At 42.1% G+C, this 24,675-nt stretch overlaps 1 protein-coding gene across 4 annotated transcripts in view; it reads left to right on the top strand.

Annotated features, from left to right (window-relative positions):
* Positions 1-24,675, top strand: part of Zfp521 (zinc finger protein 521) — a 285,737-nt gene that overhangs the window by 100,391 nt on the left and 160,671 nt on the right. The window lies entirely within an intron of this gene.

Below are 24,675 nucleotides of genomic sequence, written 5' to 3'. Positions count from 1 at the left end.
GGTTTTGTTGATCCTTGCACATATTTTGAAAGCTCTGCTCTCTTGTAGGAGGCAGTAGGAGGCAGGGGCCTTGCACAGCGTTTACAACTCAATGTAAAGCTTTTCCAGCCCTTCATGCCTGCGCTGTGGGGTTTGAAGTTAATGGGAATGTCGGGTCAAAGTGGGCAGCACTATCTAAGATCCTGCGCATGATGTGCGGTGAGAATCCAGGAGAGGCGAGAAATGCAAGCATCCAGCCTTCTTCAGATAGAGTGAGGGGAAAACACCCAGTCTTAGGGACAAAAGTGAGGGTGAATGTGTGGCTGGGTTTCTAGGCTATGGGATTTTCAGGATCCAGATTGCCTTTTTTTTTTCCCCCACAAAAATCAAACAGTATGAGTAAGTGAGGTGCAGTATTTTTCCATTAAGCATTAGTTCTTTGTATAATGTGTGCATAATTTTTATGAATCAGAACCCGAATCATAAATAAAATGTTAATTTGTAGACACATTTAACTGTGGAGCAGATGGAAAAATAGGACTGTGTTAGAAAGCTAGGTATTTGCAGAAGCTAATGACGTTAATTGGTCTCATTCGACCACCTTCTTTTCCCCAACCCCCTAAAGACCAGGCTTTTTTATTTCTTTAATTAAAAATGAGTTTGGTATGTTAATATTATAACCTTTCATATTTTCCTAGTTTTCTATATAAATGCCTTATTTATAGAACCACCCTTAGGAGTCCAGTGTTAGCAAGAACATTAGTAACCTGGGAGCAGCGAGCAGGGCGCTGTTCTACACAAAAGCTATTAGCCACATCCATTGGTGTAATGTGTGCTTATACGCCTTGTTATTACTTCCTGTCCTGTTACTTGTGATTACATAGAGAAAGAGCTATTTTTTCCTCTAGCTTGAAAATGGCACATGTTAAAAATGCATAAAATAATGATCACTGAATGGAATTTAATTTTTAAATACCAGTACTCGAACATATTTTGATTGCTTAAATTGCCTGGTAAACGCCCACTGAAATATCACCAGTGTGAAATCAGAGAAATCACCATCTTGAGCTAATCAATACCATATGTGTAGACAATGTTCCTGAAATTATTCTTTGTGTAAGGCAAGGCTACAGTGCACAGCGTTTAGCTCCTTCCCTAAAGAGTCCTTTATGCTTCAGCTACCACTGTGGAGTACACTGTCTCTAGAAGGTACCACTGCCTACTACAGAGGGTCCTGGGACATGGCTCCTCTAATGTCATCACTCGCATATTGCATTTGTATCGATTGTCTATGATTTCTGTATATGGATGATTGGGTTTGAGCAAACTACTTAGGGTTTCAAAGGATTTGGGTAATGTTACACCATGGGGTTGGAAATCTCTTTGAATATTGTATTGCAGAGGGACAAAGTCATCATTTCTGTGCATTTATTAGGCCCCTGCTGTAGGAACAGAAACAATAAACCATCTTTTGTAAGTTAAGAGATCTTGGAACGGGCAATTCTAATAAATCCCGGCTTAAGGAGAAGGGTACGTGCTGAGGCCCCAAAGTTGTTGAATCATCTGGAATGTATTAGAATCTTGATTAATAAGAATACATCTGCAGTCCTACATAAAGAACAGAGCGGGCAGTTTGGCAGATAGGAGTGGAAACGGGGAAGAAAGGAAGCCACAGCCACGATGCCTATTGTTCCCTTTTGGGCAAGTGTTGTTATTCCTAATAGAGCAAAGCAGCTGCCCCATCCCCAACCCCAACCATAGAATTAAACCTGTGGCTTGAAGAAGAGATAACTCTGAGTACGTAAACAGGAAGGAATTTGATCTTACAGAAAATCTGCATATGAGGAAAGGCTCAGTTAATCAGTCATCTAACTTCTATGATGTCAGATATGCATAACATATACGTCCAGATCTGAAATACGACATTTCACCCCACATGTCCTGTTTAATACCCTTTTCCCCAGGGACCCCATCTCTTATTCTCATAATCACTTAAAATTTAGGGACATGATTTCTGCATAAGATACCTTCATGTTTGGCTTGAATCAGCTTTTGGAAAAAGACTCCAGAAAACTATAGTAATTGTAAAGAGAAATCAAACCCCAAACCTATAAAATTTGTATAATTCATATATCAACAGGATGGCTTCCTAAATGCCAGAGCATTTTTTAAAAGGAGATGATAAGAACAGAGCTCAGGCTTGGGACATAACATATTTGGCAATAGGTTCTGAAGAGTCTGACATCCATACAGACATTAACCTCTCAGGCCAGCCAGTGAAATACTGTTAAAGTTTGCTGAAAGAGGAGATTCATGAAAACCACTTCCGTTCTGTTAGGAGCAAGATGAGCAAGGTCTGATCAATGAAAAATGCAAGTTTTAGAGGAGGACCAAGACACAGGCAAAAGCAGCTTACTTACTTTCATACTCCACAGGAAAGAGATGTGGACAGTGCGCGATGGAAGCTCCAGGTAGCTTTCTGTTGTGAGAAACTTGCAGAAGCTAAGGTGCGACTGTTTCTGGCTACTCAGTCGTAGCCAACTAAATAATAATACCAAGTGGGTTTTGCAAGAAGTTGGGCTTCATAGGAAAGCATGCTAAACCTTGCTTCTCAAAGATAATTGAAAATTGATTGAATGTTGACCCCTCCAATCTTTAGCAGTATTATATTTATCTAATGATAAAATATAGTTTACTTCAGCACTTACCTTTACCCAGAGTGTGATATTTCAGTAATTTTAGGCATCATTTAGTTGCTTTCTTTTAGCAGAAGTAGAAAACAAAGACATATAGTATAAAAAAAGTTCATTCTTAGTGCATGAGAGGAAAATGTTAATGCATGATAAGATGGTGAAGTGATAGCTTATAATTGGTATTGGGGTTGCCACTTATCTATGGTGAAAGTCTAGTTGATAGGTTTGTTCCACACGTGGTTTCTGCCACAATCAGGCAGGTCTGCTGTATTGAGAGAGCAACTCATGCTTGGTCTGTAAATGACTGTTCATGGCTCTGTTCCAATAAAACTTTATTTATAAAAGTGAGAACATTTGGTGCACAGCTTGTAATTTGCCAGACCTTAAAATGTATTGGATAAACATTTAGTGGGGTTTCTGTAAGTATTTGGTGATTGAGAAGAAAAAGAAATCACTATGAATTTTAAAGAGGTGCATGCATAATTTTATCCATATGTGACAGAAGGGAATTGTGTGCATGTGTCAGTGCCCACATGCTCTTACCATGTTTCTACTTTGTTTATAATGACTTGTTATTGAGGTAAATAAATGGAAGGAATATGGAAAGATTTTTACGAGACTCTTTGGGATAGTGCTTACAAAGATAAAAAGTATGGTTGTCATCATCACTATAGCACCCCAGCACTCTGTCCCAATTGAAAGAGGAAAAGAAACACACACACACACACACACACACACACACACACAAAACATAGTTTAACTTTTCCTAATTTTTTTAAGTGCAGACGCCTACTTTGTTTCAGATTCATCAAACTGTACTCTTGGCTGGCTTCCCTTTGAAACCTGGGTTCATGTATGTCATGGTAGGTGACCTCAGTGGCCCAGAGTACAGGCATCACCGGAATCCATCCCAGTTGTTTCTTATTTAGAGGATTCCAAGTACTGTTCACATTTGCTCCAGCAGCCTTGGGTTGAGGGTAGTGCGACCTGTGGGAAGTAGTTGGAAAGAGTGAGCACTGTTGGGGCCTCTCCTTTCCCGTCTTGCTGTCGCCATTCCCTGAGTGTTTGGCTCTGCTCTCCTGGGGGAATGAATGCACCCCCACAATATCACTGTTGCCACCCCTTTTCTCCATGATGACCTGAGGCATAACTTCATAACTGCAGGCTTTGTGTCCAGCTTTCATCCAGTCCTTCCCAGTCCAGGGGAGTCTGATGCGAAGTCAGCTCTACAGATTAAGTCTCTTTCCCAGCTCTCTGCTGCCTACATAATGGTTCAGAGCCCTTACTTGTAGGGAAGTCCACCCACATATGGCTTCATTTCATCCCGAACTCTATCCCCTGTGCACTGGTGCTTGGTCTTGATTCCCTCTGAGCATCCCCTAGGCAACTTCTCTAAATACTCCTCTAAGCCTCCACCTCAGCTGCACGTACTGTGAGTCTCCAGCAGGGGGATAAAACATTAATACGTTTTAAATGACTCCCAGGTGGTTTTAATGCCTCGCTAATGTTGAGTTCTCCTTTGTAGTCAGTCACTTACTGGAGTGCTGATTTTCTGGTTGCAGAGTTTTGCTGTTGTGTATACAATGCTTCTACTGAGTAAGGCCGGTTTTCTTCTTTACCTGGAACATCCCAGCTTATTCTTTGATGTTGAACTCAAAAAAGTACACCCAGAGGTGGCCTTTCTGTGTCCTCCAGTATGCGCCTGATGCTTCCCACAGTACTTCTGGAGGGAGGGTGCTGATTTTATTCTGTCATCTCATGTCAGCAAACCATTCAGCAAAGCTACTGTGGCATTATTGACTTCATATTGGCTCCAGCCTATACTAGGGACACTGAAGTATATGATCAGGTCAGAAGAACCAGACTGGAGTGATATCTAGGGTATGCCTGAAAAAGCTCTCGTTCATGTTCTGGACACCAGAGTGATGATCTTTGTCCTAGGTATATCAGAAAAAAAATCACATTGCTGAATAAGAGAATCCATACAATGAGCACACTATGGGAGCCTCTGGGTTATGGCCATCACAAGAAAATCATGTGACCAATGCCAAAGTAATGACTAGAGTCAAGACTGGGAGAGAAGGATGAGAAGGTGAGGGATAAAAATCTCAGCATAACTGCCCTAAACCAGCTCTTAGGAGGGGGAGGAAGCCATGTGTGCGTGCACCTCATTCTGAGGCAATAAGCTAGTAATGACATCAAGAAGAAAGGTTGATACAGTCACTAGAAAGCAAGATGTTGCTTGAAAAGTTGGGACAATTCAAGAGGTCTACATGGTACATACCTAGAGAAATTACTGAGGTCCCAAAAGATCACTCAAAGTCATTTAATTGATTATAACTTGAACAACAGTGTTGGTGTGAGGGATTTCAAGAAATCTTTTCTTTCTTATGTAAACAGTCTTAAATAATAACAACCTGATTGACTGGAAACAGGGAAAAAAAAACAGAATAAAATGGGAAGAAGTCTGTATCCGGCCAGGGGTGAGGCTGGGGGTGGAGTTCAGCAGAAGAAAGCTCATCTAGAGTGCACAAGACCTTGGCTTCAGTCTCCAGCACTAAAAGTATTAATAGATCATAAAAGACATATACAAAATATAAATTTTGTCTGCTTTATTTTTATTTGAGTGTAGCCTTGGCTATCCTGAACATACTACATAGACCAGGCTGGCCTTGAACTAACAACAACCTTCTTGCCTTGGTCTCTGGAGGGCTGGAACTATAGGCATTATACCAACATGCCCTACTAATTTTACTTTATTTAAAAATATGGTCTATCCATGGAGTAGGGTACAGAATGGATAAAATATGTTTTTCACAACCAATTTATTGCTTCTTTGTAAGTTCTTTTCACAAAAAACACTGGTCTTAAAGATGTAAAATTTACCTCTCTCAATGGCCTAGTTGGTCATCAATGGGAGGAGAGGCCCTTGGTCCTGTGAAGGTTCTATGCCCCAGTATTGGGGAATGCCTGGGCCCGGAAGTGGGAGTGGGTGGGTTGGGGGGAAGGGGGGAGGAAATAANGGATTTTCAAAGGGGAAAATAGGAAAGGGGATAACATTTGAAATATAAATAAAGAAAATATCTAATAAAAAAAGATTTATCCCCCTCCTGCCCCCTCTCTCTCCCGTGTGTGTATGTGTGTGTGTGTGTGTGTGTGTGTGTGTGTGTATGTATGTGTTGCTAGCAATGGAGCTCTGAGCTCTGCATGTGCAATGCAGCACTCTACTACTGAGCTCTACCTTCAGCCTGAGTGTGTAAGCTTCAACAGCCTTATACATACTCAGACAAAGCCAGGACGGGTGGGTGCCACATTTTGTATGTCTTTTTATCTTCATGTCTAGCAAAATGTCCATTTGGTGACTGAATGGATGAGATGGTGAATACCTGGGCTGGGACTGAAGGCTTGCAAATGACTGGTCTGTGTGCAGAACCAGTTTCTCTCCAGCTTGCAGATCCTACTTGGGTAGGGTTTGGAAAGGAGGGAGTTACCTTCTGCTCTGTCTCCCATTACCCATCCTGCCACAAGCTGAAAGTAGGAAGCTCAAATTCAAAAGCACAAGCCATCGAAGTGTGCAAATTCAGCTACATCACTGTGAAAACGCTACTCTGGTGGTGTCAGCAGCTAGATGCGAGCTCTCTGCTGTCTGCTCAAGTTACTTGTGAGCCTTACACATTTTTGGACGACATATTAAAAATATAATTTCAGGGGCTGAAGAGTTAAAACAGTATTTCTCCTGAACAGGACCTTCAGCACCCAGGTTAGGTAGCCCACAACCATCTAGAAGTCCAGCTTGGGTGTCCACTGCTCTCCTCCAGACTCCATGGACACGGATACCTGCCCTCAGCTCTATACATTCCCCACACAGGCACAGATAGAGCCATAATAAACAAAAATCCTAAAAAGTAAATTCAGCCAAAGACCAACTCATTATAAAATATAAACACTAATGATCCATAATAAAATGAATGAAATATAAGGAATTTTCCATCCAGAATAGGCATGTGGATACTAAATACCTTTGCTGTGGCAATAAAAGTTTGCTAGAGCAGACCCGATCCTTTTGTTGACTTTAGTTTTCAATAATGCCAATTACAACTTATACAACCCCATCAGGTAGTGGGGCTCATACATTTAATCCAACCCCTTTTGATACAGAGGCGGAGGTATGTCTGTGAGTTCTAGGCCAGCCTAGACTACAGACTGAGTTGAGATCCAGGATAGCCAGGGCTACACAGAGAAACCCTTTTTCAGGAGGAAAGAAAAAGAAAAAGAAATCAAAGCAACAAACGAAATAAACAACCCCCTTCAAAACAAATAAAAAACACCACAAACAAACAAAAATCCCAATCACAACAAAGCTATAGACCATCCCCAGCTGATAAATAAGTTACCTTCTAAAGTTTAGTTAAAGGTTGGTTAAATGTGGGGCTGTATGGCTCGGTTGTGCTTGTCCATCATGTAAGATGCTTTGTTTAATCCTCAGCATAGCAAAATAACCAACCAATCAACAAATGCCTAATAGTGAGATAATTATTTGGAATTTATCATGGATCTTTCCAAGGTTAGGTTCTTGGTATAACCAACCAATCATCCCTCTTTCATTCTTCTATCCCTCTGTCCGTCCTTCCCTCCCTCCCTCCCTTTCTTCCTCTTTTCCTTTCTATGGGGTCATGGGAAATGGCTGTAGAACACAGCTCTGCAGTTTGTACACTTCACAGTGGTCCACAGCAGTGCTACAGGGATGAACATAGAGCAGTGGTGCAGCTATCTGCGCAGTGAGGAAGGCCACGTTTACTACTTCTCTGGGAGAGGAGGCCCTTTTTCTCTGTACATTAAATGCCTCTGGCTGGTAATGGGTCAGAACAAAGTGGGTAACCTGTTAAAGAGGCACATGACTCTGAGCTTTCCTTAAGACAGTGAGCATGTATTGTCTCCAGCCCACTGTAGGTGCAGAGACCCTGAGGATGGACCTTCTCTGCTGATCTAGAATATGTCCTGTGTCAGTTTTGTGAGCACCATAGCCTCTGCTCATTAGGGTAGCTGAGGAGAGGCAACATATGGGCTTCCTATTGCGCCAGTCTGGTGTCAAAGTAGGAAAATAGGATTCTAAAGCAGTTTTGGTCTTTAGGAGTTGGATATTCTGAGAGGGAATGCGTGTATAAGCACACATGTTCATAGCTGAGCATTTGGCGCTTCTCTGGGGAGGTGAAAGCAAGGCTTCTGCCCTGCTTAGGTGAAAACCATGGAGTGGTTCCATGGAGGTGTCTAAGAGACTTGATATAGACAGGATCATTTCTTTGTGCCTCCTTGGGCCATGGTGAGAATCCTGCTGAAAAGAACAGGAGCGGATGTCCCATCTGTTCTTTCATCTACAGCACTGCGCACTTGGGCATTTTGGAGCCAGTGTTTCTACAGAAGAGTTGACTGATTCTTATCACTAATCTGTTTTAAACACTAGGAATCTGAATGTACAATATTCATGGTGGCAGAGGGAAAAACTGAAAGAAGGGCAAGTAAGTCCAGTCTCTCATGACGCCAAAGCAAGTAAGCCCACAGTCTCATGATGGTGAGGTCTTCCAAGCTGAACAAGGCTAGTGCCCATTCATCAGGACCTACTCCAATGATACAAAAGAATTCTTTTTGGAAAACAGTTCTTTGCACCAATTTGAATGTGTGGTATAGTAATAATATTAATCAGACAAACAATCCACACTAATCAGTCCTGCCTCAAAATCAGATGCATAATTAGCTTGATGATCTAAGCCAGTGGTTCTCAACCTGAGATTCTCAACCCATTTGGGGTTTACATATCAGATACACTGCCTATCAGATACTTACATTACTATTCATAACAGTAGCAAAATTATAGTTATGAAGCATTCGTTTATGTTTGGGGGTCAATACAACATGAGGAGCTATATGAAGAGGTCACAGCATTAGGAAGGTTTTGAGGAAATAAGTTTGTTTTGGAATTCAGGAAAAGAAAAGAAAAGAGAGGGAGGGAGGCAGAGAGAAACAAAGAAAGATAGACTTACATCTGTCTTATTTCTGGAACTTAACATCAGATCCTAGACTGACAGAGAATGACTCTGAGCTCTGAATTTCACCTTTGAACAAGAATGATCCCTGTCAGTTGTTGTCTCTAGAAGAGAGAAGAGGGAGGCTCCTTAAGTGTCAGGGTTTGTAAAGACCTTTTCTTGTGTTGTCTCCCTTTTCCTTTCAGAGAAAAAAAAATGTAGTTAGTTCCCTCTAGATAGCAATCTGGGCTCTGTTTGCTAAGGCCAAGTGTGATGTAGACCGCAGGGCATATTGTGGGATGGAAACTGGCAGTAGGGATTGGTAAGTTTTCCGCAGTGCCATCATACTTAAATAAATAATCAAATCAATTCCTTGTCCTTTTTGAAGTAGTGCATGTCATCAAGGCTGCTGTGCTGTATCTGAAGCTGAGGGCTATTGTTCTATGTTCTTGTCTCCATCTTCCCTGTTGCAGGTTCCTCTCCATGCACAGTGCTTAGATGCCCTTACATTGGTTCTTTCAGCTGGTGTTTGCCAGCATTCTTCCATTCAGACAGGTCATTTGTAGACACAGTGTAGATTAAAGATGAACACTAGATACTGTAAGGAGTGAATGGGGAAACAGAAAGTCACTACCTGCTCCAGTCATAGTTGGAACACCAGTGTCCATAAAATGACAAACTCAGCGAGTGAGCGAGATTATTGAGCTCACCCTAGTAAAAAGAGAAATTGAAGTCATTTTTGCAAGAAAGAATCAGAGAGTGAATTCACAGGGTAAAAGAAGGGTGGAGTGACAAGTTGGGCCATGAACGGAGATGAGTTATTGTTCTGGGTCAACACCAACTCTATTTGGTTGCTTTCCTAAAAGACTGAAGGGTTTTGTTTGTTTGTTTGTTTGTTTGTTTGTTTTTAGAATAAAATTTCCAGCTCAGCCTGAGCTTTTTATCGTACATGGCTTGGCAGATGTGAAAGAAAGTTCAAGAACTCAGAAGAGTCATGCTAGAAGCCCCTCTCAGAAGAGACCTTGGGTGTGGATTTGGTGATGACACAGGCCATTGAGTCCTTTCAGAGAATTGTTTGTCTTCCATTTTTCAATGGCTTTAATTCCTCCAAATTGCTCCTTGAATAATAGGAAAAAGGCAGTTTGAATTCCAGTGACAGATTGGACATAACAGGTTGCAGCTATTAGGCCTCATTTTACCAGACTGAGAAATAAAATTGCCTAAACATAAGCATCGACCACTGGTGCAGTAAATTAATTTGTACAGAAAAAGTAGTTTAGCTGCAGTGCACATTAAACATAGGAAAATTTTCAAAATTACTGCTTTCTGAATTAATTTGTACACTTGTTTACTTGTTAAAAGCATGCATAAATTCTTTCTTCCAAGGCAGTGTGGCTCAAAATGAGCAGGAAAGAACATAAAAAGTGTCCAGGAAATGCAGATATATGGAAGACACACACACACAGGAAATGCAGATATATGGAAGACACACACACAGGAAATGCAGATATATGGAAGACACACACACACAGTGTCGGGGTAGCAAACATTCTCATCTTTTGTCTTCAGATGCTGTTTAGAATATGGCTTGGCTCAGATTCTGTCCGTTAGATCACTAAAGAGGCCTCCGATTCCATGATACGTGGGATGCTTTAATGGATTTGACTTATATTTGCTGAGGATTGAGCTATGGTGTAATTAAAAGAGTTTTATCATCTGGTTGCAGGATGGGTTTAAGCATTCACACCACAAGTCCTCTGATTTAGACTGTTAACTTTGTGTTCATGAATAACCAACTGATAGATCTCTTTGTACTAAAGCACAAAACAAACAAACAAACAAAACCAAACAACAACAACAAAAGCCACTGGACACATTTTCATTGTTACTTGTAACTCTATTATGAAGGATGCAAGACAAACTTTGGATAGTATCTTTTCGGATTGTTCCAGCCACCATGGAACTGGACCCTGCAATGAGGGCAGTCTGATACTATCTCCTGCCCACTGTTTTCAAGGGCAGTGGTTCGATTTAAATACAATTCTGATAAGTGGCAGGTTTTCGAGTCTTTAATGCCTTGACAAGGGCATCACTCTCAGGAGAGCGAGGTGAAACCGTTCAGACAGGGATGCTGCCCCTCTCCTTTGTGCTGACACACTAAGATAATGGACAATTAAGAGAACCTTCACGGCATGAGAAAGGATAGGGTTATCACTAATGTAAAGGAGCCTGTGTGGTGCTGGGGTATGGAGGAGAAGAAAAATGGAGATTTTTTAAGAAAGGTAAATAAAACACAGATGAGTTGCCTAATAACAGTTACTACATTGCTCTGTTACGTGTGATCATGGAGTGCTTAGCATTGTTTGCTGTCCCTAAACCGAAAGACTAGCTCACTGCCTTTGACAAAGTGTTGTAGAAAATCTACCCCCATGCTGGCCTACCTAAAATAAAGTCCACAAGTCCAGCAGCTACTAGGTTTGCTGTTATGTTCTCTGGATGGATACCTCCTTCTGTGGTCAGTGGTAGGTTGTCTCCTGACAGTTGGAGGTAGTCCTTGTCAACCCTGCCTGTATTCCTATGAACTCCCAAGTTCCCAGGGGTGTGACTTAATGGGTCTCAGAAGGGATCCTATGGTTTTCAAAGCACCCAAGATTTAAGGCATCTTTAAGGAGTTCAGAACTGAAGCCCAGGTTCCTTAATAACTCCAGTGCCCTGCCAGACCATCTGATGATTTCACAAATTGAAATCATCATATCTGTGTCACTCTTAGAGATGACTGTGTGGCATCTAACAGCCATCTCTTGCTTCTGTTCATCTTGAGGTTTAAAGCTGGCTCGCTGCTGAGGGAAGTCCCTTTATCTGGACTGCTGATCCCATCTTCCCCCTCTGCACTCAATTTCTGCTTTTGTCCCCTTAGTAGATGAGTAGAGCTCTCACCTGTTTACCATCATGGATAAATGATCAGGAGGTACCATGGGGTGTGGCCTGGATGCTCAGGTAAAGGCATTCATGCAGTTCAGAATCTAGAGCTAGTACACAAATGTGACCAGCAGCCTCTGTGTACTTAGTCACTCTACTCCAATGTGCTTCATGTCCTGTGCACATGGACTTTTGAAGGGATATTGCTCATAGCCTTCATTCCCAATCAAGGTGAGACATTACTGAGGTATTTATGAATGGAGTGCTGAAGAGGGTTAACTGACTGTCTTTTGACTTAAATTATCATTTGTCTCAAACAGCCTGCAAGGGAGTAGAGTGCAGTGCTTCCGATAACTGTGGGCTCTCCTCAGCCCGAGGAGATCCTGTGATAAGATAAGGAGCTTGAAAAAAATCACCAGCTTGAGGGAGTGGGACAGGAGGAGAGGGAATGTGCTTGCTGCTTTGACTGCTAAATATCCCCTGGTAGCCAGAGATAAGACACTTTGAGCTACTCAGAAAACCTTAAGCAGGATGTAAATGAAACCAATAAAAAAAAATCATTTGAGATCAAGTCCTGCTCTGTTCCCTCTCTGCCCCCAGCCTGACAGCAGAAGACACACTTTACTGTAGGGCTGCCACATCCAGCAGACCAGTAAGTGCCCAGGGATTGATAGAAGTGCAATCAAAGGACAAAATAAATATCTATAATTTCTAGAGATGTCCAAACTTGAGGGCATTTGATCAGCAATCCTATCGGCCTTTCCTGACGGGAACCTGAACTCACTGCTGATTAGCCAAGGTTCCCTTCCCCTTCCTTGCTTTCTAGTCCAGGTAGGTATTCACTTCATATTTAGTTTTAGGATAACCTTCTATTGCCAAAGTGGTTGAAAAGGCTCAACCACCTTTAATGGTGTATTCGCATCTCTCTCGCAGCTCGAACATCATGTTCAGCAAGGGTTTAGAGACAATGGTCATGTACCCCTTAGCATCACTTCCTCAGAGGATAAACAGCATTGGGGCTATACCCTAGTGCCCAGGAGTGTAGTCAGTCAGGCACACCATCTTTGTTCAGTTTGTAGAGTTGCATTCGGATGTCCCCAGAGCAATGTGGATGTATTTCTCACACTGTACCTTTGTTTTAAACAAGATTTGTGTGTGTACGTGTTCACATGTGTGTCTGTATGAAGGAGTGTGTGTACATATGGAGGACAGAAGCCCAGTGCCACAGCCAGCAGCATGATCATTGACTCAGAATGACATATGGTCTTCAGGCAGTAACATCCAGCCTTTATGTACTTGGAACTTTATGTTTTCCAAATTGTTACTGTCTTCTTATAGAGAATTACAAGCTACATTTTACAGTCTTTCTGCAGAGAGGAAGTGACGTGGTGGAGCTAGCTGAACAGTATGAGGAAAAGATCTAAGGATGCAGTCCCACCCCGAGTAGAGGGTAACCGTGACAGTCTGCAGTGTGCGATGATTTCACTGCCTTACCATCCAAACTGCCTCCTAGAGCTGGGACTCATTTGGTGTGTGGATGTGGCAAGGCATCCTTTTGTGAGTGTGTTCTAGGGCAGACCGGCCCCATGCAAATTGCTGCAGGGTAGATAGTGCTGCCAGGTGTCGGCATTTCCAACAGCTACTGAAGCACTGGGAGATGATGTGATCCCATGCTAGCAACCAGTGCTGTGGCTCACTGTTCATTCTTAGTATGTTGAGCTATAGTGGCTGCAATACTACTCAAGAACTGGTGATTTAAGGACGAGGTGGCAAGAGCTTTCTTTTATCCGCTTGGCATGAATGTGGGGGAACATGTTCCTGGTGTCTCTAGGGAACATGGAGAGATGAAGTAGCCACTTGCTGCTTTCACTGTTCCTTTTCTTCTGTTTTCATTTGTCAAGATTGGGCATAACCACCATACAGTTACAGAGAAATGGGAGTGCATGTGCATGTCCACATGTGTGTGTGTGTGTTTTCACCCGTTCGTGCATGCATGCACGAGTGTGTGTAGGATTTTCTATCCAGTCTGCAGAAGTAAAGATAAGCTAAGCAGTGATGAGCCAGCTCAGTTGGTGATTGTTTGTTGTGCTCACTTACTGAAGAACTTGTGCTCAGATCACCAGCACTGTTAACGAGACACAAAGGATGATGTGTGGCTGCCATTTGAGAGCTGAAAACACAAGAATGGTCCGCTAGAGTTGCCTGCTCAGAAAGTCTTGCCTTGAAACATGGGGAGAGCTTAGAGGAGTGCGTTTGACAGAGGCCTCTGGCCTCCATAAATACATGCATGCATGCACATGTGCTCCTCCATACATGCACACACATGAGCATGTACAAATCCATATACTCAGACTGTTGACAGAGAGTTGTCAGTTCATCTAACTCTTGATTGCTTTATTGTTTCCTTATACACGTGTGAACACATGCCAATTAGCTTGAGTTAGTTTTGCAATATGAGAACACTATTTTTTTTTTAAATAGACAATGTTCAACATCACATTAAACTTATTTGCCCATAAAAACATGGCAGCTGAGCATTTTGGTTTTTGTTTGTTTGTTTGTCTGTTTGTTGTGGTTTGAGTAGGGGATTTCCATTCTTGTTAGTTCAGAGGTCTAGCACGTAGCTGTGGTTACTGATTTGTCTGATCATCTGCAAGGTGAGCATTCCTTTTGCTGGCCAGATTTCTCACTGTTCTCAGCCCCCCTGCACCGTGCCTGTGGGCGGGCGGCTCAGGGTGAGAGCTTTGCCTTGTTTTGCTCTGTGCAAGCTGTGGAGATTCTTTGCTTTCTTTCCTTTGATCCCTCGAGTGTGACTGAGAGGTAGGTGCAGCCTGTGCCAGCCATCACTTAGGCTCCCAGGAAAGAGTGGAGCCCAGGTTCAGCAAGGTTGTGGCGATTCAGAAAGTGGCCTTTGGTCCATGCAGCCTGGAGTCAGCATGGTAGCCTTGAGTGTTAGGGCTGTGCTTCTGTGCATGTTCCTGTCTCTATCACCTTTATCAGACAGAAAGCATTGCCATTCGCTTCCCTATGGAAATGACCGTTTAGACTTGACATGACTCACATGACTGCTAAGAGGGTTCTTGTCACACGCCTTACCATCAGAGGAGAACCTCTTTCTTTTTCATAGCGTAACCATATTTAACCCCCTCATGTTTCAGGCTGCTGTCATGTGCTGGGTGCCAGAGGGCCAGGTGTCACATGTTTTCGTGGGATAAGCACAGATGGGTCTTTATCTTCCTCCTTGACTGCAGTCAGATTTGTCACCGATTTAGTGCTGTGGCCACAACTGTGGTAATCTTCTTATATAGTTATTTGTTTTATGGTCTTTTAGATATAGACAAATTAAATGCCATAATATGGAGGCATCACGGGATTTCTGAGGTCTGACTATAATTATTATTAGAATTTTTAGCAAGACAGTTAATGTTAACTGTATATTTGTACATATATATATTATGTACATAAATAATGTACATATAAATAACTATATATAAATTATATATAAGCATATCACTGAAAATAGCATTGTACTATTGTTACCTAAAGTAATGTTTCATTAAATATGTTTTCAGAGATAGGTACTTATATTAAGTGGCAAATTACTGTAATTAGCTCTTTTGTAATGACACATCTAAAATCTTTGAAAAGTTGCTTTTATATAAATTATGTGATTGATTTTGAACATTTAGTGAACGTTAGATAAACATAAGGTGTGTGTACACATGGGGCATTGTGAATTTTATCTGATAAACTTGTGTGTGCACACACACTCAGTCCTGTGATTTCAACTGGTGAACACACAATTTATCCCAGTCATCCTAGGTCCAGGTCTGTTTCAGAGAAGTGACTGCTGAATCAAAAGTAGGATGACTCTGTGGAAAGTCCACCATCTTCATCTCTGCGGGACTTCTCTGCAGAGCTCCATTCATAGTTTATATAACTGGGTAGATGAAAATATTAATCTCTAAACTTATTTGATATTATATGATCAGGGCAGAGCTATTTTGTATCCCAATTGAAAGTCATTTCCAAGGAATAGTTCTGTCCTTTGCGGGACATTCATGCCGTTTATAGCCACAAATGTTTAGGCCCGTCTCCCTTGCACTGAAGGAACATTTGACATCCTATCTCGGCTGCCTGGGATCTAGTCTCACTTTGCAATTTCAGTTGTGTTGAGATGTTGTGGGAATTCTATCCTCCCAGGATGCTTTGCAGCATCCTTCTCTAGACCCTTTACCAACACTGAGTTTCAAGGTCACAGTCTTCAGGATCTCAGGCTCCTCATACCACAGTAGCCTGCAGCATCTGAAGAAAATTGGAGAAAACCGGGGTAGACACACAAGGCTCTTGGCGTCGACGTTACATGACTGCATGTAGAAATAAGTCTGTGCCATCACAAAATTCAAACTGATGGTTTGCCACAGATCCTAACCATTCCTATCACATATTCTGCATGGGGATGTCAGAAGCAAGAGCATGCAGGTCAGTGGGTTTCATTGTGGCAACCTGATCATCGTGGCAATATGTGCCCCCCCATCTCTGTAACAGCTTTTTCTACATTAACAAACCCTATTTATCACTTTACTGCACAATGAATCCACAGGGGGTGCTAATTGTTCATTAATTAAATTTTAGCCTTTCAACACTTTTGTATTCTCCAGTGGCCTAGTCTGCAGTGAAGTACACAGAGTGGCCTTTTTCAACTGCCAAAAATTCAAGTTGGTTTTTACTGCTGCCATGGATACGGTACAGGTAAATTTCAGGGCAGCAGACACATTCCAGTATTCTTGTAAGTCTCTGTGACCCAAAGTTTCCAGCTTTAGACCACAGCCTTTGGAGTTAAGACAAAACCCAGAAGAACATGACATAACGGTCAATGCTGGCCAGTTTGGAATAAAATTCGAATTGTTTTTGTTTGTTTGGACATCCTGTTGCTTTATGACAGGCTCTCAAGAGGTTGTAAACATGGTGGAATGAGGTGTAGACTTTCTAAGACCCATCATTCCCAAGGAAGCCATTTCAAACTTGGTTTTCTCTGAGACTCTTCCTTAGTTTCAGTTTTCATTGAAGAGATTAAGTTAAAGATCACAAAGTTGGGAGGCAGGTAGCCCAGTTGGTAAGAGCTGGCTGTGCAAACCTGAGGACCAAAGACCCTCTGCAGCAGCCATGCACAGATGTGCATGACAGCATGTGCTTAGAATCGGGTGCCGCTGACACAGGTGGATTCCTGAGACTTCCTGGCCTGCTAAAGCTCATGTCCCAGAGGGAGACTGTGTCTCACAGACAAAAGCAAACAAACAACAACAAATAACATGGTGGGTGACCTCTGGTTTCCATGTAAAGTCATGTGTGTACATGTGAATGCCATGTTTGTCCCTCACAAACAAATTCACTAATAATATTAGTGGCCCTGTGACCGTTACAGAACATTTCTCACGGGATGTAGCTGTTGCTTTCATGCTGCCTAGACCGTAATTTATAAGTGTAGGAGATTTCAAAGCAAAATAGAATTTGTCTCAGGGATTTTCTAAAAACAAAAATCAGAATAGCTTGGCATGTGGCTGTCTGTTCCACAGTGGAGCTTTTGTTCTAATAACCAATTAATCACGACTTTCCAGAGTGCACAGTTTCGAAGCACTGAGCTAGCGTATATTGGTTTTTGAGAAATCTGTAAGTCACATTCAGAAGTTTAGTTTGACTTTTTTTTTCATTTTCTGTTAAATATTTGTGTTATTTAGACATTTAAGCCACTTAAAATGATTGTCCTCCCAGCATGAGAAGAACAAGTCAGCTCTGCTGTCCCATCCTTTTCTGTGCTTGTCACTATCCCTTAGGACTTAGGGTAACAACAGCTCCCCTAGTATATTAGTTGTGTTCATTTTTATATCTTAGCTCAGATGTCATATTTGCTCCTTATAATACTAACAGTGAGGTAGACTAAAAATATTTCTGGTATTATATACAAGGAAATTTTTAAAAATGTAACTGGGAGGTTCAGGGTTAACTACAAAGCCTGAACACACACATGCGCAGTGTTAATACATTTTAGTTAAATAAATGAATGAACTAACTAAACAACAAATATCTGCTTGAGAAATTACTTGTGCAAACACGAGACTATGTAGTAACTAATAAATGTCTTGCATGTCACAGTAGAAGAGGAGAGGCGAAGCTCTCTACTCAGCTGGCAGAGGCCTGGGATAGCAAGCAAGCAAAGCCTGAGACTGATTCTTAGAATCCGGGCCTAGTGGCATGTATGTATAGTCCCCAAACTAAGGGCCAGGAATAGACGGACCCTTGACTGCTGTCCTGCTGTCCAACTCAAATCGGCCAGTCCAGACCAGTGGGAGGCCCCCATCTCAAAATGTCTGGGGAAGGCCACCCAAATTTGACCTCTGGTCTCTACATACACAGGCATACATGTACAGGTGCACACATGATCACACACATACATAGTAGGGAAAAAGAATAGAGAGAATATGCCGTGATGCCCGTCATTATCAAAGCAAAGATAAACATGTTGACATGTTTAAGGATTTCACTCACTCCCAGTCCTTCGAGCAGATGTGCTCCACAAGGCTGCCTGCTACCAAACAGCCAGAAGTTGGTGCTTAGCATTAGTGACATATAGTTTTAATGGAGCCAAGAGATCGGAAAAGCAAAGCCGTTCTCACCCCTCCTCCCCACCTCAAACCGGCATCACTGGAAACGACTCTTCCTTCTGTCTGGCTTCAGCAACACCCGCCTTGGTTTCCGTGAGACGGTAACTTTTCTTGAACTGGTTTTGTGTCAGCTTTTTCCTCATTTGAGAGGTGGAGTCTGAGTGTGAACTGCTTACGAATGCGCTGTTCACTGTTTAATTTGGCTGGGGAAGATGGAATTCATCAGGCACCGTCTGTTCAGATGAACTTTAAGCAACGGCAAGCAAAGCATTTGTGGTCCTCACCCCACACTCTATGCACATCGTCTTCCAAACACTGAAGATGTGAAAGTCCAGGATCACCCAAGAAGAGCAAAGAACACGTGGCATCTTATCTCCTGCACTGGGTTATCTGGAGTGCAAAGAGGTTGTTAGAGGGAAAATGAGTCACTTTTTAAAAATTAGGCTGTAATAAAACTAAAAAGAAAAAAATTACCCCAGAGCTCTTTTATCTGGAATTTGTCTCTAAGACTGGGTTAAAATGTGCACCACAATTCCCTGCCTCTTCTGTAGTTATGGGGGACCACCCTTTCCCCCATAACCTGACTGTTAATGCATTTAAGTAGTCCTTCCAGAACCATTTGGAATATTACACAATTTTAAGGCATCTGTGAATAATAAATATTTCTAAAGTTCACACTTCAGACTATTCATTGTCAGTCAGTTAAATACATTATATGGTATAGAAGTGAATTTAATGTGGAGCTGTTGGTTTCAAAATGAGACAAAGCAAGTACCCCCCCCCCACACACACACACACAAATATTATTAAAGCTGCAGTTTTCCATAGCCATGGACATTCCAATCGAGAATGAAAGGAAGCAGTTGTTCAAGAATGCAAAATAATTTATTTAACATGACCTCATCCTTTAGGAATTTAAATCATTGCTGTAAAAATGCATTGCGTGATTTGTTTAGGTGGCTTTAATAATGATGTAAAAGTTGTTACCATGATGGCACTGGAAGAAACACAAGCACCCTTGTCGCCTGTCTGCTAAGCACACATTTCAAATCAACGTTCTTTGTTAGTGTTGCGTAGCCATTTGTTTGCACCGGGTGTGTTTCCCTCAGGATTCCCTGCTTGTGTTAAGGTAGTTCTGGTAGCTAATGAATGGGGGTGGAGGGAAGGCCTGTGAACGCAATTCAATAAAGAAGTTAAAGCCCACTGTAGTAGACTGCGGGCAGGCATCAAGAATCAAATGAAGAACCACGACAAACCTGGAAATCCACTTTGGTCTTCTGTTCTAAACAATTGCTCAACACATGCAAAAATAATCTACTAAATTAACTTATTATGGTGTGAAATAATGCATTGGCTGTATTGCTCATGTTTTAAAGGGAAGGAAGGTAATTTCAAAATTATATACTTAGCTTCAGAATTACATAGTAACGTACTTGTTCCAAGGTTACCTATCTTTAAAGACCCAAGATTATATCCTGTGTATGATAATTTAGTGCTTGGAATATAGCATGAATTTATGGTCCATTGATTTTTAGCTGTTGCCAGCTATGCCTGTTTTCTTGTCTTGCTGCCTGTGTACACTACTGCGAGTGCTCCAGGCACTATAGATTTCCACTGGGCCACTCTTTAGAACTCATATTCCAGGGGTTCTATTAAAGAAAAGAAAATAGGAAAATGTGTTTATAGTAAATATGCGGACATTTGCAAGGGAACAGGAGCAAGTGCCACCCTTCTCAGTCTCCCTATTTATGTGAGTAGCTTTTTTTCTAGTAGATTATTTTTGCAAACAGTCACTAATCTTTGTAATACTCTGGAGGGTAAGTAGTGAGAATTATTATCTTCATATTGCAGGTGAAATACTTAGGTAGGGGCAGATTAAATGACCTGGCCAGGTCACTCTCCAAGTCAGTTATGGAGCTCAAAATAAAACTCCAGACTCCTGATTCTCCCTTCTTCTGACTCATGGCACCTGGCACATAGATACTGGCCTATGAGTATCCTTCACTTCCAGACACTTCAGAAGGAACCAGTGGCCTAAAGCCTGACTGTGCTCAGGAACCCTGGCTGTGTGGCATTTGCACATGTGTGATACTGAGCCTATGGTGAGATGTTCTCAGGGTACTCTGGTGATTCTGAAGGTCTATTAGAGAGACAGGGAAGCTCTCACTAACCTGGCCTTGGGAAGAGCTAGATGTCACACAAGGTAGATGCTTGCTCTAACTGCTATGATTTCTTAAATGCATGTAATGTCTTTAGCGTTGGGTGGGGTGGGGTGGGGTGGGGTATGTGTGGGGGAGGCAGGAAGTGGGGATGTGTTATGAGTGTGCACGAATGTGGACGTCTGAGGTTGACTTTGACTCTTCTTCAGTTGCTGTCCACCTTTTTTTCTGGAAAACACAACAAAACAACAACAACAACAACAACAAAAACAATCTTTCGCTGAACCTGGACTACATGGATTTGGTTCAACTGGCTGTCCATCAAGCTCGGGAATCCTTCTGTTCCAACCTTTGAGATTACATGTGCACATAAGCCTAGAACCATATCCATCATTGCCTCTATCTATCTATCTATCTATCTATCTATCTATCTATCTATCTATCTATCATCTATCTATCACCCACCTACATGCCTACCTGAGGTGTGGTACTGGGGACTGAATTCTGATCCTCAGGTTTGGACAGTAGATGCTTTCCTCACTGAGCCATCTCTCTAGCTCTCCATTTTTTTTTTTTTTTTTGAAATTAAGAGTGATTCAGTCCATCTTATAACTTTTGTTTCTTCTTAATAATTTCATATTACCTATATTATTAGAGGTAACCCTGACCTTGGCCTCAGAAGCCAAGGGTCTTACACCAAGACCTGATTGGGCCACACTCACACTCTCCTGAGCACAGCCTCACCCTTGCTTTTTTGGCACAGTATTTTTACTTTTGGCTGTATGTATTTAGCTTGGACAGCTAACAGTGTCTGGGACCTCCAGTGCTTCTCTTCTACAAAGGCAGGCTATAAACTTAGACTATCTTGCTCCTTTGGATGACAGGGTGGCCCTGCCAAGCATTCCTGTGGCTCCATATGCAATAGCTGGAATAGAAGTCCCCTCCATGTTTGCTTGCTGCTTCCAGGGTGGTGTGCGAGGCCCACATCACAACCACACTCTGTGCTCCGGAGCCTGTTAGCTGAGGTGGAAGTTTGAGTTGACTTCACTGTTCTGTTGGTGTGGTAAGCACTTTTGCCCATAATATGGCCGAACAGGTGTTGTTCTGCTGCTAACTGAGTTTCCAGCTGTCCTCCTCCACACAGACCATGCAGGATCGGGTATTCTGTCCTCTCAGGCGGGCTGGAGGCTCATTGAGCCCGAGATGGAGGTCTTCCTTGCAGGATATGGCCATATCGATGCCAGAAGATGGTCGGGAAAGCCTGGCTGGCTAACAAAGACAGGCCTTCAGCGGCTGGGTGTAGCTCCAGTTCTACATCCCCTTTGGCAGCTGCTCAGAGGCCACTGCAGTGTGGCCAGCCAGCAAAATTAGGAAATAAGGACCCCTTTTATTTACTCAGGCTGCTGAATCATGGGCATTCCTGTCTGCTTGGAGAGAAGTCAGGCGGCTCTACTTTCCACGGAAAGTCTCGGGAGTGCTGGAGACTTTCATCTCCAAGTGTTCACACACTTGTTTTAATGTGCTTTATGGAAATGGTGAAACTTAGCAAGTGCAGTCACTGTAGAAAAACATCTGCACTAACTAGGCTCACGCTTTTGCATCTTTAAATAGCCGTTTAGGCCACAGAGTGGGCTCCCAGCAAACTTTCCCCCCAATTGTAAGATTTTGCCTCGGCTTTCCGTGAGTTAAGGAGTTAAGTGACTGTTTCCAGGATCTAAAATGGACATGCAGAAGGACCTCATATTGTAATGCACCACACGAGTTGCCAGAATACAGACAGACAGTAAGTGACAAAGGGAGAAAGTTCCAGTAGATTCTGAACCTGGACTTGAAAGAATCCAACATGGCTTTCCCATGAACTAGAAAATGCAATTGCACTTCTTGAGATTTGTACTGACAATTGAAGCACTCCTTTGCAGTGCTTAAGTTAACAAGGATAGGCAATTCTGGAAGAATCGGTAGAGCTCAGAGGTGGATTGGCAGACTGTCCACCAGGGGAGGCTTGAGTGAACAGGACACCATTAGCACGTGGACCAAGCCCTGGGCAGTTTCGTTTCTAGTTTTTTTTTTTTTTTTTTTTTTTTTTTTTTCCTGTGCCTGCACATTTATGGCACTGGCCAGTGAACCTCTTACCATCTTGATTCCAAAGCAGAAATAAACCTTTTAGAGAAATGGCCTTCATTCTCATTCATTCATTCATTCATTCATTCAGTTACCCATTTATTCATTCATTGATTCATATTCTCTCTGTCCCTCCCTTCCTGCCTGCCTGCCTCCCTCCCTGCCTACCTATTGAGTAACACTCTTGGATGTAGGTTTTCCCTGTCCTGTCCCCCTGTCCTGAGATGTGTGAGTTTTGTAGGTGATTCTTATGTTCTTAGGCTACAGGGATAAGGCTGGGTTGGAACAGTGGAAAAGCTTTCCAGTAGTACTCTGAATTCCAGAAAACAAAATGAAACAAAACAACCCTCGACCCTAAGTTTTTTCTTTTATAATAATGGCTCATTGCTTCATAATTCCTTATACAAACCTGGTGGCAGGAATTGTACACTTTACTTTTTACATGGCCTGTTGTTCCACAGCTATTCATACATCTACAATGATGATGCATCACACCCAGACACAGTGTAGGATTTAATGATAAATAGTCTTGCTAGGATCTCGGGCTCACGGTTCATCTCTTACCCATCTGGAAGCATGGTAGATGCTCATTCAGTGTTTTCTCTGAATGTGCAAATGTGATGATGTGCTTAAAGATATTTTAAAATAAAACAGCAAGATTCAGAAGTAAAACTCAAGTGTGAAATATGGCAGGATTTGCAACCTCAAACGCTGAGTACATTTATTAATGATTGGAACTGGAAGGATCTATAGGAATCTTAGGTTATTTCAGATACCAAGTGTACATATCTTTTAAAGGGAAAACTCGGTCATTGTTGTGTTGTTTTTGCTGTTGTTATCTTGACTGTTTTGTTTGCTTGCTTTTGGTTAGGTTTTGCTTTAATGTACTGTGTCATGGGTTGAGCTTATCTGCATATGTGTTTCATGTGTCCGTATGACTCTTAGCTGGTAACATTCACGCCTGCTTGAGGCTGCACACATGAGGGGCTGTGGAGTCCTGTAAGCAAGGAGACAGAATCAGGAGGTTTTCAGCTTGCTTTGTTGCGGTGGGCAGGGATCCAGGAATGGTGTTTGGTTGTTTTCTCAGGGTGAGAGGGCTGCCATCTGGCCTCGATAGTGAGATGGCCTTGTCATCGGTTTCTCCATGCAGGAAAGGAACGATCCTCATCTGTTTCCTGTGGATAAGGAAGAGGCTGACAATCTAGTAAAATCTTGTTACCTTAAAGAAAGCAGACATGGAATTCGTTTCATAAAGTCGGCCTGTTTCTGCTTTGTGTCCACCATGGTGCATATGTGTGAGCCTTAGTCCTGAATGAAGCTCTGAACTTTCTGGATTCTTTTCTCATCAAAAACTTTTAGAATATTTCAGTCAAACCTGTACTTGTAACCAAATGCTGTCATCTGCTCTCCCAGCTAGCCTGCATTGTCTTTAATTATCTCTATCTTTGAAAACTATTATCTTTTGGATTTTGAACACTTTTGAAACTTCTGGCTCTGAGAGAGAAATTATAAAACGTAAAAGAGATTTTACAACATGTTTTGAGACAGTCTTACTTTTTTATTTGGGTATTAGGGAAGCAACAGGAGAAAGGGGGCGTATACCATGTAAGGAAAAAAAAACAAAACACCCCCGAACATAGATGTAAGGCAGCGTTCCTTCACGCATCGCATGCTAAGCCGTATCTGGTTGGCAGCCTGTTTGTCTGCTCTTTGTTGCACATAAATCTCTCTGCATTTACCATAATCATTTATCACTTTTCCTGTTTCCAGTTTTTCACAAGTCGCTTTGTCTCTGCTCACCTCAAAGCTCGGGCCCTGTTTAGCTAAGGAAGTCCGGGCCACTGATGCTTTTCACAGAAGGAAGAGATGGTGGGCCACCTCTTGAACTTTTCCAACGGAGTGCAAGATTACGATCTGGTCCTCCTGAAACTCACAATTTTTTTTCTTGATCCTGGATGATCCTAGCTGTATGTAATATCTCACAGTGCCTTCTAACATTTAATAATCCATTTTTTGGCCTATGGTTTCTGAATCTTTCAGTTATTGAGGAAAACCTGGTTGTCTTTCATTACACAAGACGTAATTATTATTGTGTTTCCTGTCTCCTTTTATGTGCTTACTT

This window comes from Mus musculus, chromosome 18, assembly GCF_000001635.26.
Source record: "Mus musculus strain C57BL/6J chromosome 18, GRCm38.p6 C57BL/6J".
Taxonomy (NCBI): Eukaryota; Metazoa; Chordata; class Mammalia; order Rodentia; family Muridae; genus Mus; species Mus musculus.
The sequence above is the reverse complement of the archived record's forward strand: the minus strand, read 5'-3'. Positions and strand labels throughout refer to the sequence as shown.